This window comes from Equus quagga, chromosome 20, assembly GCF_021613505.1.
Source record: "Equus quagga isolate Etosha38 chromosome 20, UCLA_HA_Equagga_1.0, whole genome shotgun sequence".
Classification (NCBI taxonomy): Eukaryota; Metazoa; Chordata; class Mammalia; order Perissodactyla; family Equidae; genus Equus; species Equus quagga.
This window is the reverse complement of record NC_060286.1, coordinates 10,497,810-10,511,660: the sequence shown is the minus strand read 5'-3', so window position 1 is coordinate 10,511,660 and position 13,851 is coordinate 10,497,810. Positions and strand designations below refer to the sequence as shown.

Sequence of the window (13,851 nt, the reverse complement as noted above, 5' to 3'; positions counted from 1 at the left end):
AGTTTAAATTCTCCCACCTAATATTAATGGGAATGAGAAGTGAAGAAGGAGCTTGGTTCTAAAAAATAAAGAGACTAAATTTTTCTCTTTTTCTCTGCAGCTGAGCTGTAGTATGTAATTCTCGACACCTCCTTCAGCTTGTTTTCCAGTCAGGTTCACCCTTTTAAAGTGTACGTTTCAATGAGTTTTGACAAGTTGTGTGATCATCACCTCAATGAAGATACAGAACGGTTCTGTCACCCCAAAAAAGTTCCCTCGCACCCCTTTGCAGTCAGTCACTTCCCCCAACCCCTGGCCTCTGGCAACCACTGATCTGTTTTCTGTCTCAATGATTTTGTGTTTTCCAGAATGTTGTATAAATGAAATCATAGACTGTGTTGCCTTTTGTGCTAAACTTTCAAACATATCTCCTTAACTACCTCAGCTTTCTCCTCTTCTCCACTCCGCCTCCTCTGCAAATTGCTTTATATGGACAAATCTGGACAGGCAGCAGTCTCGCAGTCTCCTCACCCCTCGCCCCCCCGCCCCCCCACAACCTTTGTGTGACAACGGCCCCTGTGCAGGCTTCCCCCACACCCCAGGGTCAGCAGGTCTGGATATTTAACATTCTAATCCTGTTGGTTCTCTGGAAAGTTCCCTTTTCTTTTGAATGTGTTTCTTTTACCTCTTGGGATACAGATCCCTCTCTTCGAATCCCTCCCCGCCTCCTGGCCCTCTGGGCACGCTGGCCTCACTCTCTTTGAGCTTCAAGCGCCCTCTTCTCCTCAAGCTTTCTCCTCTCCTTCTCCTCCTCTGTCCTTGGTCATCTTGGCTTCTGTGCCCAGATAACTTACCATCTTACTTGCCACAAAGGCAGCCCTGCTGCCCAGCAACCTCCCAGCATCATTTGGTTGATTGGTTCTGGGTTTGTTGACAGGTGGGGTCTTTCTCTCAGTAAGGAAGAAGCAAGGGACCTCAACACTGCAATTTCCTTCTCACCTCACAGCCACGGCGACAGATTCTGAGTCTCCAGGGCAGGGACGGTGTCTTTACATGCCCTCTAGAGGGTTGCCTTCACAGGTGAAGAAATAGGGAGGTGAAAAGGTAAGACAAGAAGGAACAGCATTTGCGCTTAGGGCAGGGCCCAATTTGTCTGACAAGGGAGGACCTTTCTCTTCCTGCCTGTGCCAGAGATTTGCAAGCTGACTGCGCCTCAGAGGAGCTCCACACCCTTCAACTGTCTCCGGTGGCTCAAGCAGGGAGGGAACTTGCTGGGGAGAGGAGGGCTGCAGCATGTAGGAAAGAGAGTAAGTGCTGGAAGGGAGCGTGGCTGTGGGGTGCTGGCTCTCTCCCTATGTGTCAACTCTTCCCTGATGTCGCTGACACCTTGACCTGACTCAGGGACTGGCCAGAAGAAGCCCAGGCTGTAGTCAGACTTTTTGATGAAATGGGTGTTATCAAAGACCTTAGGCGTTATCAATGCTCCAAGGGAAAGGACGGGTGGGAAGGAAGCGTCCCTGTTTATTCTCCTAGCCAAGTGATCTGGAATTCAGTTCTGGAGTCAGATTGCCCAGTTCTGCTCCTAAACTCCTTCACTGACTACCCATGAGGCTTTGAGCAAGTTACCTAACCTCTCAGTGCCTCAGTTTCTCCACCTGTCAAATGAGGGTGGTCATAGGAACTACCCCACTGGATAGTAGCAGAGATGGAATGAGAACCCACACGCACTTGGCACATAAGAAGGGCTCAAAAAGTGGTAGCTGCTGTGGTGGTTATTATCATTATTTCCAGTTAAGAATTAAGGATCTTGACATCTCAACCTATTCCAGGTGAAGCCAAAAAGAAGAGAATCCTCAAGTCTCAGGGTAAAGACACTCACTGACACCCTCCATAAAATCAAACCCAGGTCCTCCAACGTTGGCGGTGAAGATGAAATTCTCACGGGGGTAGGGACGGGGTGCAGCTGTCCTTACCCATGGCGGCACCGGTGAGGTTAGGGGGAGGTCTCCAGGGGAGGGTGAGTCTCGGGTGACAGAGCCAAGAGATCCAGCCACCCTGCTCATGCGGAGACCCCCCTGCAGCCGGCCGACGCTGGAGGACGCAGATTTGGTTTTATTAAGGAAGCCGACACATTTCCTTCTGTCCAGTGGGCCTCTGTGCTTCATATTATTGGTTTCCAGGATGTGAAATGTCATCCTAGGCCAGAGCCTGGAAAAGAATGGGCTGGATGCCTCTTTCAAGAGCTCTAGCCAACTATTGAAGAAAGTGGAGTCTACCTTCCCTCCAGACTTAACAGTCGTGCTGTTTAGAGAGCAGCAGTAATAGCTGAGGTAAGAATAACAGTAAACATTTTTTTTTTCCACAATTGCAATATAAGGATCACATTGATCTTGTCTACCTAGAATTATTATTCCCATTTTACAGAACAAGAAGCTGAGGCTTAATGAATTTAAATAGCCTGCTGGGGGGCCAGCCTGGTAGCATAGTGGTTGAGTTCACAAGATCCACTCTGGTGGCCTTAATGAATTTAAATAGCCTGCTGGGGGGCCAGCCTGGTGGCATAGTGGTTGAGTTCACAAGATCCACTCTGGTGGCCTGGGGTTTGTGGGTTCAGATCCCCGGTGCAGACCTACACATGCTCGTCAAGCCATGCTGTGTCAGTGTCCCACATACAAAATAGAGGAAGACTGGCACAGATGTTAGCTCAGCAACAATCTTCCTCAAGCAAAAAGAGGAAGATTGGCAACAGATGTTGGTTCAGGGCCACTCTTCCTCACCAACAAAGTAAAAACTATAAAAATAAGAAAATAAATAAGTAGGCTGCTGGGGTCATAAAGACAGTAGATGACTGACTCTGGATGTAAACTTGCGTCTGTTTTCTTGTTTTATTTTTTTTCTAGCTTTATTGATATATAACTGACATTGAGATATAATTGACAAATAGCATTGTGGAATTTTAAGATGAACAACATGATGATTTAATATACATATATTTTGTGAAATGATAACCACAATAAGTTAATGCATCCGTCACCTCACATAGTTACCTTGTGCATGTGTGTGTGTGCATGTCTGTGTGTGTGTGGTGAGAACATTTAAGATAGACTCTCTCAGGAAATTTCAAGTATGCAATATGGTGTTGTGAACTATAGTCACCATGCTGTAGATTAGATCCATAAACTTGGGTCTGTTTGAATTCAAGTTTCCTACCCATATTCTGTCTCTTAGAGGATTCTAGATCCTATCTCAATCTAAGGAGAAAAGCATATGTAAGATCTACTTCCTTTCCAACCACCTTTGGCTATTTATTTTCTCATTAAAGTTCTGGGGAAGTCTGAAGGCTCAGCTCCAAAGAAGGAACAAGTGGCTCGTTTCTGCCCCCTAGAGGATGCAGCCTGCACCACTGAAATAAAGGCAGGAAGGCCACCAGTGAAAAAGTGTGCTCAAAATCCGGGCAAAATCCAGGCAGGTCCAGGCCCGCAAGAAATAGATCTAAAAAGAACACCTTTCAGTTCATGAAAAGTTGGTGATAACAAGTTGGGGATTTTCTGGACCGGGAGTGAGAACAGAATAGCAAGGGCAGCATCCATAGTCAGACTGGAGCTCTCATTTTAACACGTGCCCCCAGATGATTCTTATGCTCAGGCAAGCTTGGAAAACATGGATGCCTATGATTCATTCATCCTACAAGGGTTTGAAGAACACCTCCCATCCATGGCCTGCTGCTGCCTCAGCATGAGGCGGACCCCCAGGGAGTCGAGTTTAGGTCCCTGTCCATGGTCAGTTACATCACCTCTCAGGGCCTTGGCTTCCTACTTTAGAAAGTGGCCCATTTCTGATGATGTGGGAGCCAGGAGACCTAGGTTATGCTTGCAGACAGGGTGTGCTTTACTCAATCTCCCAGACTCAGTTTCCCTGTCTGTTACACGAGAGGGTGAACTCCTTCCTGCTCCGAGATTCCCAAGTCTCTTTCTGTCTCTGTTGGACCCCAAGCCCCTGATGAGAGGCTACAGGGAATCGTTGGGTGACCTGTTTGGGAGGCTGGTCTCACAAGGGCTCAGACCTACCTCCTGCCACTCTGCTCTCTTGGTTCAGAGCTTTGCGTGTCCCCGTGGTTTGCATACACAGCCACATTTGTAGGAGCCCTCTTTTCACTGCTGTGTGGAATGTAAAGTGGACTTTCTGTTCACACAAGGGCCTTGGGGAAAGTAAAGTTGGGTTGGAAAAGGAAAGTTCTCTAGAAACCCAGAAATAGGGCTTCTGAGATCCTGGACTCTGGAATCAGATGGACCAGACTCCAAACCCTAGCTTCGCTAATCATTAGCTGTGTGATTTGGGGCAGGTGCTTACACATTCTACACTTGGTTTCCTCATCTGTAAAATGGGCATGAGAATAGTAGCTCTCTCACTGGGTTGTGGTGAAGATGAAATGAGACGATGCCGTGAAAAGTGCTTAGATTAATACCTGGTACATGATAGATGTTCTGGAATGTTCCCTGACTGCTACAATTGGGAGATGGCAAGGCAGTTCAAAATTGGTGTCCCACACAGAGACGTAGTATCCAAGGACTCCTTCAGGGAACTCCAGCTTGACCTCTGCAATGATCTGAAATGCCATGTGTCCCGTCACTCTTGTTTAAAAGTGTTCTAAAGAAGCCAAACCCTCCTTTCCCAGATTTCTCAAGGTCAGTCCTTAGTGGGTCCTCGGGCTCACAGTTCCACTACCAAGTCACCTGAGGGTGTGGCCATCTGGGTTTGAGGCTACGGGAAAAGAGATGCATGAGGGGCCCCGGGCAGGCCAAGGCCTCACAGACGCCCTTTCACAGGAGCCAGCCCAACCCACAAGACTTCGGAAGGCTGAGGTGTGAGCCTGCTTGACACTTTGGTTGTTTGCAGCTGGGGAATGAATAATTACTGCCTTTTCTCTTTTAATGAGCTACTGCTTTTGACTAAAATTAAACAAAAACAAAATCCACAAAAACACCCAGGCATTTCAGGGCAGTAGCAAACAAGCATGTGGATTGGCCAGAAAGAGTGCTAAGGTCTTAAGAGCAAACTGCTTATTGACTGAAGAGAAAGGTCCCTATAAGAACTGGCATCAGCACAAAAACACGGCTTTGAGACTGCACCGTCTCGCCCCAACCCCAGGAACAGCAGCAGCTGCCTCGGCCTGTGGGGCCTATTTAGGGCTGAGGGTGGCGTAGACAGGGGCGCTGGGCTCTGGTCTCACAGTGCACAAAGGGCTCCACACTCTGTCTTTCGAGATTATCTCCAGATGCAGGATTGAAAGAAGGTGACGTTCAGGATAGAACTCAAAATCCGTGTTCCGTCACTGCCGATAGGGCGCCGCATGTAATATATTTAAAGTACGTCCTGGGATTATGTTGTAAAAGCAGTTACTTTTACTGTATTTTTCCGTGGTAACAGTATCAACCTGTTAAATGTAAACATTTAAAATATGCCGCTGTTCTCAGCAACTGTTTTTGGGGTCGGGGGAGCCATTTCTTCACATTTTAATATTCAGTACTAGAAGCCTTAAAACATGCACGTGACAGCGGGTCAGGCCCGACCTCCAGGAGGCCCTGGCCGGGACCCGGTGCAGCTCCAGGTGTGACTGTGTCTCTCCTGCAAAAGTGGTTTCACTCTTTTCCAAATTGTTTTTTTCTCAGAATCTCTTTGCTTCTCAAGAGGAAGAGATAACCTGGTAAAGGATCAGCTTTCCCTGCTCGTTCAGAGGAGCCATATCTTCGAGGACAAACCTTGAAAATGCCCCTTGTTCAACCAAACTGACAAGGGCCCCTGAGAATATTCACGTGAGGAGGGTCCCCCGTCCCTACACATGTCCTGCTGGGGTCTGAACTACAGGCATAGCACATCTCCTGGACTCATGGCAGCTCTAAGCCACGGCTCCAGATAGCTCCAACCGGTTTTCTTTCACCTCTTCTGTAAACTTCCAAAGCCTAGAATACAAGACATCAAAATTCTACCTTGAGTATTTGCCACCTGCCCCCGTCCCCATGTGATTGCGATGATGTACTTGGCCTCCATATCTAGGGCGTATTTGTGGATCTGACACACCTCGGGAAATCAGTTTTAAGAAAAAAGGGTGGAAGCCTCCCTTTCCTGTTTCCTCTCTTGAAGGTAATAAAACTGCTGGTGACGGACCATATCCAGCAGGAGTGCCGGCAGCCAGCCCACAGCCACGGATAAGGCACGGCCACGCCTTTTCCACACAGAGTGCCAACATCTCACCCTGCAGGGGCCAACTATTCCTCCCAACCATAGCTAGCAGGAAAATCCAGAAAGGCCTGGAGTTGAGCCAGAGCCCCCAAATTTGCATCATTTTCAGTGATGAATTGTCCACTCAATCAACATATATATTTTATGGCGGTATTTTTTTTTTACATTGGGATGTAATTCACGTAACATAAAATTCACTACTTTAAGGATTACAAGTCAAGGTTTTTTAGTATATTTCCTATGTTATGCAACCATTGCTACTCTCTAATTTCAAAGCATTTCCATCACGACAAAAAGAAACCCCATCAGCAGTCGTTTCCTGTCACCTCCTCCTCCCCCCAGCCCCTAGCAACCACTAATCTACTTTCTATCCTTCTGGATTTGCTTATTCGGGACATTTCATATAAGTGAAATCACACAATACTTGACCTTTTGTGTCCAGCTTGTTTTCCTTAGCATAACGTTTCCAAGGTTCATGTGTGTTGTAGCACATATCAGAACTTCATTCCTCGTTATGACTGAATAATATTCCATTGCATGGATACAGCACAGCTGATTCACCCATGCATGAATTGATGGATGTTTGGCTTGTTTCCACTTTTTGTCTATTATGAATAATGCTGGTACAAACATTCACATACAAGTTTAGTGTGTGGACACATGTTTTCAATTCTCTTGGGTATATACCTCAGAGTGGAATTTCTGGGTCATATGGTAACCCGATGTTTAGCTTTTTGAGGACCTTCCAGACTATTTTTCCACTCAGTAGTTATTAACTGACACCTACGTTGCTGCTCCCCCGGGAACCACCTGCACGGTGGCGGACCAGACGGGCCTGGCATCTGCCCTCATGCAGCATACAGTTCAGCAGAAGAAGGCATGAAACAGAGCATTAAAAAACAAACTTTTAAGCACACTCATACAAATGCCAAAAAGGGAAGTTCAGGCAGCTATTCAACTGTAATGCAGGGAGCCCAACCTGGGGACTGAACCGGGCGACAGGACCAGAACACAGATGCTCTTGAGACATCAAATCCAGAGCCTCAAGACCAAAAAAGCCTCCCAATAAACTAAAGTGAAGCAGTTCTCGTGATTCAGTTTCTGAAAGTCCTCACCATCTGGGGGCAGAGAAACTCCATACAGGGGTAGTGTCTGGAATGATTTATGGGGATGCTTAGACATGGAAATGTGGGCAGGGAACAGGTCATAACGTTTGAGGATGACAGTTCTTGACAACTCCCTTGACGTTGTCGAAGAAACTCTCACATTGGCTTCCTCCTCCTCAAGAGGGATTCGGGGCCATGCCTCTGTCAGGCCAAGGAGGATTCACTCCCTTCCTCACCTGCCCCCTGCCTTTGCAGCTTCCCTTCCCTGCAGCTGTTCCCAGCATTCGTTTAAACAAAATCAATGTCCTACTGTTTAAAATGAAAGTTAACTCTTCAGCCTCTAGCAGGAAGAAGAAAAGCTCTGAAAATGTTGCCAATTAATTCCCAGTGATGTGAAAGTTTAGTTTGACCTCAGGATGTTAAAATCATCATATGTCAAGTGGTAGAATTTATAAAGTTTCATTCCTGTTGAATTAATCGAAAATACTTGTACTTTGATCAAAGCCCTGGGCTAGGTGCTGTGGGGAGGTACAAAGGAAAATAGGCATCAGTCTCTGTCCTTAAGAAAGCACCTAGTGAGAGAAAAGAGCCTGATAAAAGATAGATGCAGCACCTGAGGGTCCCATGAATGTTCCAGCCATAAGAGACAGAGTTATGTTGAGGAGGAAGAGAATTCTCTTGGCTGGGCTGAGAACTCCAGACTTTGTGAAGGAAACCGGACTGAGGATGGACAGGCTCTACACAGGTTTTCAGTGGAAGAGATGGCATTCCAACAGGACATAGGATGGGTGCAAAGACCCACGGGTAGGAATTTAAAAGACATAGAGAAGTTGCTGAATGAAGCTTTGTTTAAAAAGAAAAAAGAGAGCCCCTCGAAGTTTCTATTTCTTATCAAACAGTCCCAGTAAGGCCTAAGATTTGTCTTTCATCCTTAACCAAGGAAAGGCCTAAGTATTGGGGTGCAATGATCAAAAAGAACACAGTATGATCCTCTAGTTGCTCTTTCTCATGCTTCACCCTCGGTGTGGGAAACATCCTACAAGCTTAGGGTCCCTCCATGCAGATGACAGTGGACCTGTAGAAAAGGGCTCTCCTCTGGCTGATCCTGGCCGGTGCTGGTGCTGGAGGAGCAGGCTGGTGCCTCCCTGGGGTCTCTGGGGTGGACCAGACCCTCCAACCCCCCGTACATGTGGTGGTCCCACCTATCAGATGTGGCATGGGACTTTTTGCCTTCCATCTTCCATTTTGTCACTGGTTGGTTCATTTCTATACTCCCCAGACCTTCTCCCTGTTTTCTCCACAGGCATCTGCAGAATGTCTCTGTTCCCTTCCTTTACAGCGCTTGTTCTCAACGCGGGTGCTACTGCCCTCCAGGAGGTGTTTCAGAAATTTTTGGGGGCTTCTTTTTGGTTGTCTCAGTGCTGCGGAGGGCACTACTGGTTCTTAACAGGGAGAGGCCAGGCAGGCCAGGAGTCCTCCTGCAATGCGCTGGAAAGTTCTGCAGGAATTGTCCTGTAGCTCATGCGATGTTTGAATGTCCCACGAGAATTTCTATGGAGAAAACAATCTATAGTGTTTTGAGCCTTGAAACCTAACTCCACTTTACACATAAACACAATGTGTTTTTTTCATAGTTTCATATGCCCAGATTTCCCACCCCACTCCCAGGAATGCAACTACCATGTAAACAGAGGGAGAATTGTACTTTGTCTTATGCCAAATTTTACAGTATTCACTATTTTGGAAAGTCACACCACCCACAGCAACTCCACTGTGTTTTTTGAGTTTCCCACACAACACGCCTGTAGAGGCTGCACCTGCAGTGCTCACATTCAAAGCGATGCTGTGTATAGGTGCAGGACATCAGACTTCTCTGCTGGAACTTGTGGTGCAGCCACACCTTGGAAGTTATATTTTGAAAGACGTAATATTTTATTATAAATTGGTTCCCTTTTCCCTTATATTACAGTTGGGCATTTGTGACATTCTATTTTCCAAAGATGCCACACCAATAGATACCGCATTCCAGACACTCCTCTTATGACCTGACACTGACATTCTTCCACTGAGCTGGGGGGGTTCTATGATCCTTTCGCTTGTACTTGGGTGGACCTTTGTAACTGCCTTGACCAATAGAATGTGGTAGAAGTAGTGCTGTGTGACTTCTGAAACTAGGTGTGATGGTTAATTTTAGGTGTCAACTTGGCTGGGCCACAGTGCCCAGATATTTGGTCAAACATTATTCTGGATGTTTCTGTGAGGGTGTTTTTGGATGAGATTAACATTCAAGTCTGCAGACTTTGAGTAAAGGAGATTGCCCTCCATAATGTAGGTGGGCGTCATCCAATTAGTCGAAGGATTGAATAGAACAAAAGACTGACCTCCTGCAAGTGAGGGGGAATTCTGCAGCAGACGGCCTTTGGTCTTGAACTGCAGCATTGGCTCCTCTCTGGGTCTCCAGCCTGCTGGCCCGCTTTGCAGATTTTGAACTTGCAAGGCTTCATAATCACGTGAACCAATTCCTAAAAATAAATCACATATATACATATACATCCTGTTGGTTCTATTTCTCTCAAGAACTCTGACTAATACACTACGTCATAAAAGGCAATACAGCCTTCACCTTGCTCTCTTTTTCTCTGGCTACTTTCCTTTAGAAAGAAGCCACCATGTTGTGAGGAAGCACAGGCCACATGAAGAAGCCATGTGTGTATTTCCTGCCAGCAGCCCCAGTGAGGCCCCTGCTGGCAGCCAGCATCAATCACCAGACATGCGGGGGAGGCAGCCTTTGAATGACACCAGCCCCCAGCCTGCATCAACGCCTGCCATCTGAAGCTCCAGACAGCATGGAGCAGAGAATAGCCATCCTTACTGCGTTTGGTCTGAACTCCTAACCAACAGAGATCTTGAGATAACAAATGGTTAAATAATTTTGCTTCAAGACCTAGTTCAAAAATTTTTTATCTAGACGATTCGATACTTGAAAGACCAAGTTGCATAGGTCTCTAAAGAGAGTGAAGATTAAAATTGCAATGAAAGCTTTGCTATCAAATCTGTGAAAATTGAGCACACCTTCCCTAATCTAGGGACACACTCTCCTTTGGGGACTTGCTAAACAGGTGCTTTAGACGATGAGGCAGAGGAGGCCCCAAACCACATGCTCTAATGTCTGGCCTGGAGAAAAGCCACTTCCCCTCCCAGCAGCTACACACCCGGACCCTCAGGGGTCTGGCCTCCCACATGCATCTCCAATCCAGCCTGCCTACATTTAAGGGAAACTGATGGCCAGCTTTGAGGCAGAAGCAACTGGCCAAGAGTAATTGACTGCTTTCCAGAGTTTCTGAAACAAGGAGATTTAGATGGACCACCTCCAGATCCAGAGTCACGCCCTCCAGAGGCCAAGAGGAAATTCAATCAAGCCCCAGGCTGTTCAGGAAGAGACAGAAGTGAGCCCCCGCATGCCGCCACAAGGAACAGGAAACCAGACTGCGAAGCAGGGGCTCAGTGCTGGAGCTTTCCTTCAGACGTCAATGCTTGAACTTGGGAACTTGAATTCAGGCCAAAGAAAATAATTTTGACCAGTGGCTGGTCCCAAAGACAACAATGCCCATGATTACGGTGACACGTTCTCGAAGCACAGCCACTAAGCTGGAAAGCCAGTGTTTAGTACAATAAAAGTGGTCCATCCCCTTGAAACACGTGCAGGCAATAAAGACAGCTAGAGTTCGTGGAGGGCTTGGTATGTGCTAGGCACCAGGCTCAGCTCTTTACAAACAGTATCTCATCGAATTCTTAAAATACCCTCGGAAGTAGGTCTAGTGTGAGCTCCACTCTACAGGTGAGGGCACTGAGACGTGGCCTGCGATGCGAGTCAGGCGTGTTGGATTTCAAAGCGGGTAAGCGTCCTCTTACCCACTTCGCTGTCGTCCTGCGTCCAAAGGCAGAGAGACTGTTTCCCACTTAACACTTGAGTGTGTATTTCCCAAGTACAAGGACATGCTCCTACAAAACCACCATTCAACCACGACAATCAGGAAATTGTCGCTGATTCAGTAATACCATCTAATCACAGGCCCCATTCAAGATTCGCTGACTGTCTCAGTCACATCACAAGAGGTCCAGCATCCACACCGGGATCATGTTGCATTCAGTTGTCATGTCCCTTTTGTCTCTTTCATTCTAAAACAGGTGCTCAGGCTTTCCTCGTCTTTCGTGACCTTGAAATTTCTGAAGAGCACAGGTCAGTTGCATTACAGCATGCCCCTCAATTTGGGTTTGTCTGATGCTTCCTCATGATTTCTGTGTTTGGGGCAGAATACCACAAAAATGATGCTGTGCTCTTTTTAGAGCATCATATTAGGAGGTGCATGACATCAATTTGTCCATTCCTGGTAAACACAGAGGGACTTTTAACCAAAGACCTGGAGTCATATCCTGAGAAGGAAGATTACAAGAGCCTGGAATTCTGCCCCACTTGACAAACCCTTTGATACACTTTGACCAGTGGGCCAGCAGGGCAGAGGCCAGATCTGGTATACAAGGGACCAACAATATCCCTGGAAAAGTGTTAGGACACAAGCGGTTGTGTCTGCCAGGATTCCTCCTAGGGAGAGAATGTGAGCGGTTGGAGGGAATTCTTCAACAAGCCATTTGGAGAGGAGGGTGACACCCCACAAGGGCATTCTAGAATGTCTGGGAGAGCAGCACGCTGGATGCTGGGAAGAAAAAAATGAAGCTGATAGAGGAGAGGGGAGGAAAGCTTGAGGCAAGAAAAAGTGGGTGGGAGGAGACAGCATCAACCAGGGGCTCAAAGTATTTGTGTACCTTCGTGTACCTTCATAGGTGTTTTAAAAATAAGTTTATTTTTTAAAGGTTCTATTTTTCCTTTTTCTCCCCAAAGCCCCCCAGTAAATAGTTGTGTATTTTTAGTTGTGAGTCCTTCTAGTTGTGGCATGTGGAGCACCGCCTTAGCATGGCCTGATGAGCGGTGCCACGCCCGCGCCCAGGATCCAAACAGGCAAAACCCTGGGCCGCCAGAGCGGAGCGCACGAACTTAACCACTCGGCCACGGGGCCGGCCCCTTATTTTGATGTACTTCTTATTCAGTGGAGTTGGAGCCAAACAACCTGTGTTAATCCCGGGTCACTGGGCAAATTACTCAGTCTTGCTGAGACTCAGTTTTCTCCTCTGTAAAATGAAGAGAAAAATAGCTCGCAGTTTTGTTCTGGGGGCTAAATGAGACAGCGGCTCGTCACATAGTCAGGCAAAGTTGATTGTGCGTCTGCCGCATGGCCCCATGGTTCCTTGTGCTGGGAAAACAGCAGAGGACAGACAGATAGGAATCCTTGGCCCCACAGAGCTGACATCTGGGGCGCAGCCTACCAGAGTGTTCTCCAAATTGTCGAGCACTGTGCACGTTTAAGGATTTACTGCTATTCAAAGGTAATAGTGAGTGTGACCTGTGTATTATGGACAGGGACCCCAAGTCACAGAGGTTGTGTAAGCAACGGTAGCTCTAAGAAGAGATGGGAGGTCACCTCCCAATTCTGTTCAGAGTCTGTTATCTGTGGAAGAAATGTGCCCATTTGAAAACCTACCATGGTGAAGAGGAGCAGAAAAGCTCTGGAAGGATGGCCACCAGACGTTCCTGGGAGGAGGATGAAGGACAGACTTTGACTCGGCCACAGCTGCTGAGTCAGGAGCAAGCTGGGCTCTGTGATTCTGGGATCTGGAGACAGCGATCCTCTCAGGGGAGGAGCTGCTCTGTGGTTCAGTCTTTGGCTCCCTCTTGCCTTTCTGACTTTCTCTGCCCTTTCTCAGATCCACGTCCTCCTCACATCCTCCCAAACCCACACAAATACATACACCGCCCGACGTTTCAGTCATTGCGATTTCCAGGCAGATTTCACAATGGAGCAGCTGCCTCCCCGTTCATTTCCTCCCCTTTCCCTTGCACTTTACAGAGACCCAATTGACACGCACAAAAAAAGTTTTTAACAGAAGCACAAACAGCAGCTCACTTTAAAAAACTGTTTTTACGCTTTCACACGGATGGTGCTGAAAGCAAAGAAGGAAGCCCCTGCACCTCCCAAAGTGCAAGCCACACCAAAGGCATTGAAGGCCAAGAAAGCAGCGCTGAAAGGCACCCACAGCCACACAGAAAAGAGAATATCTGCACGTCACCCACCTTCCGAAGGCCCAAGATTCTGAGCCTCCAAAGGAAGCCCGAATACCCCCGGAAGAGTGCCCCCAGGAGAACCAGCTTGACCACTACCTCATCATCATGTTACCCCCCCACCAAGTCAGCTGTGAAGAAGATAAAAGACAGCAACACACTGCTCACTGTGGATGTCAAGTCCCAGAAACGCTGATCGAACAGGCTGTGAAGATGCTCCATGACGTTGATGCGGCCAAGGTCCACACCCCAATCCGGCCCGACAGAGAGAAGGTATACGTGCCACTGGCCTGACTCTGATGCTCTGGATGTTGCCAACAGAGCTGGGATCCTCTGAACTGAGTCCAGCTG

General features: G+C 47.4%; 1 pseudogene; it reads left to right on the top strand.

Moving 5' to 3' along the window:
* The first annotated feature begins 13,376 nt into the window (after nt 1-13,376).
* Nucleotides 13,377-13,837, top strand: LOC124230732 (60S ribosomal protein L23a-like; annotated as a pseudogene).
* The last annotated feature ends 14 nt before the right edge of the window (nt 13,838-13,851 follow it).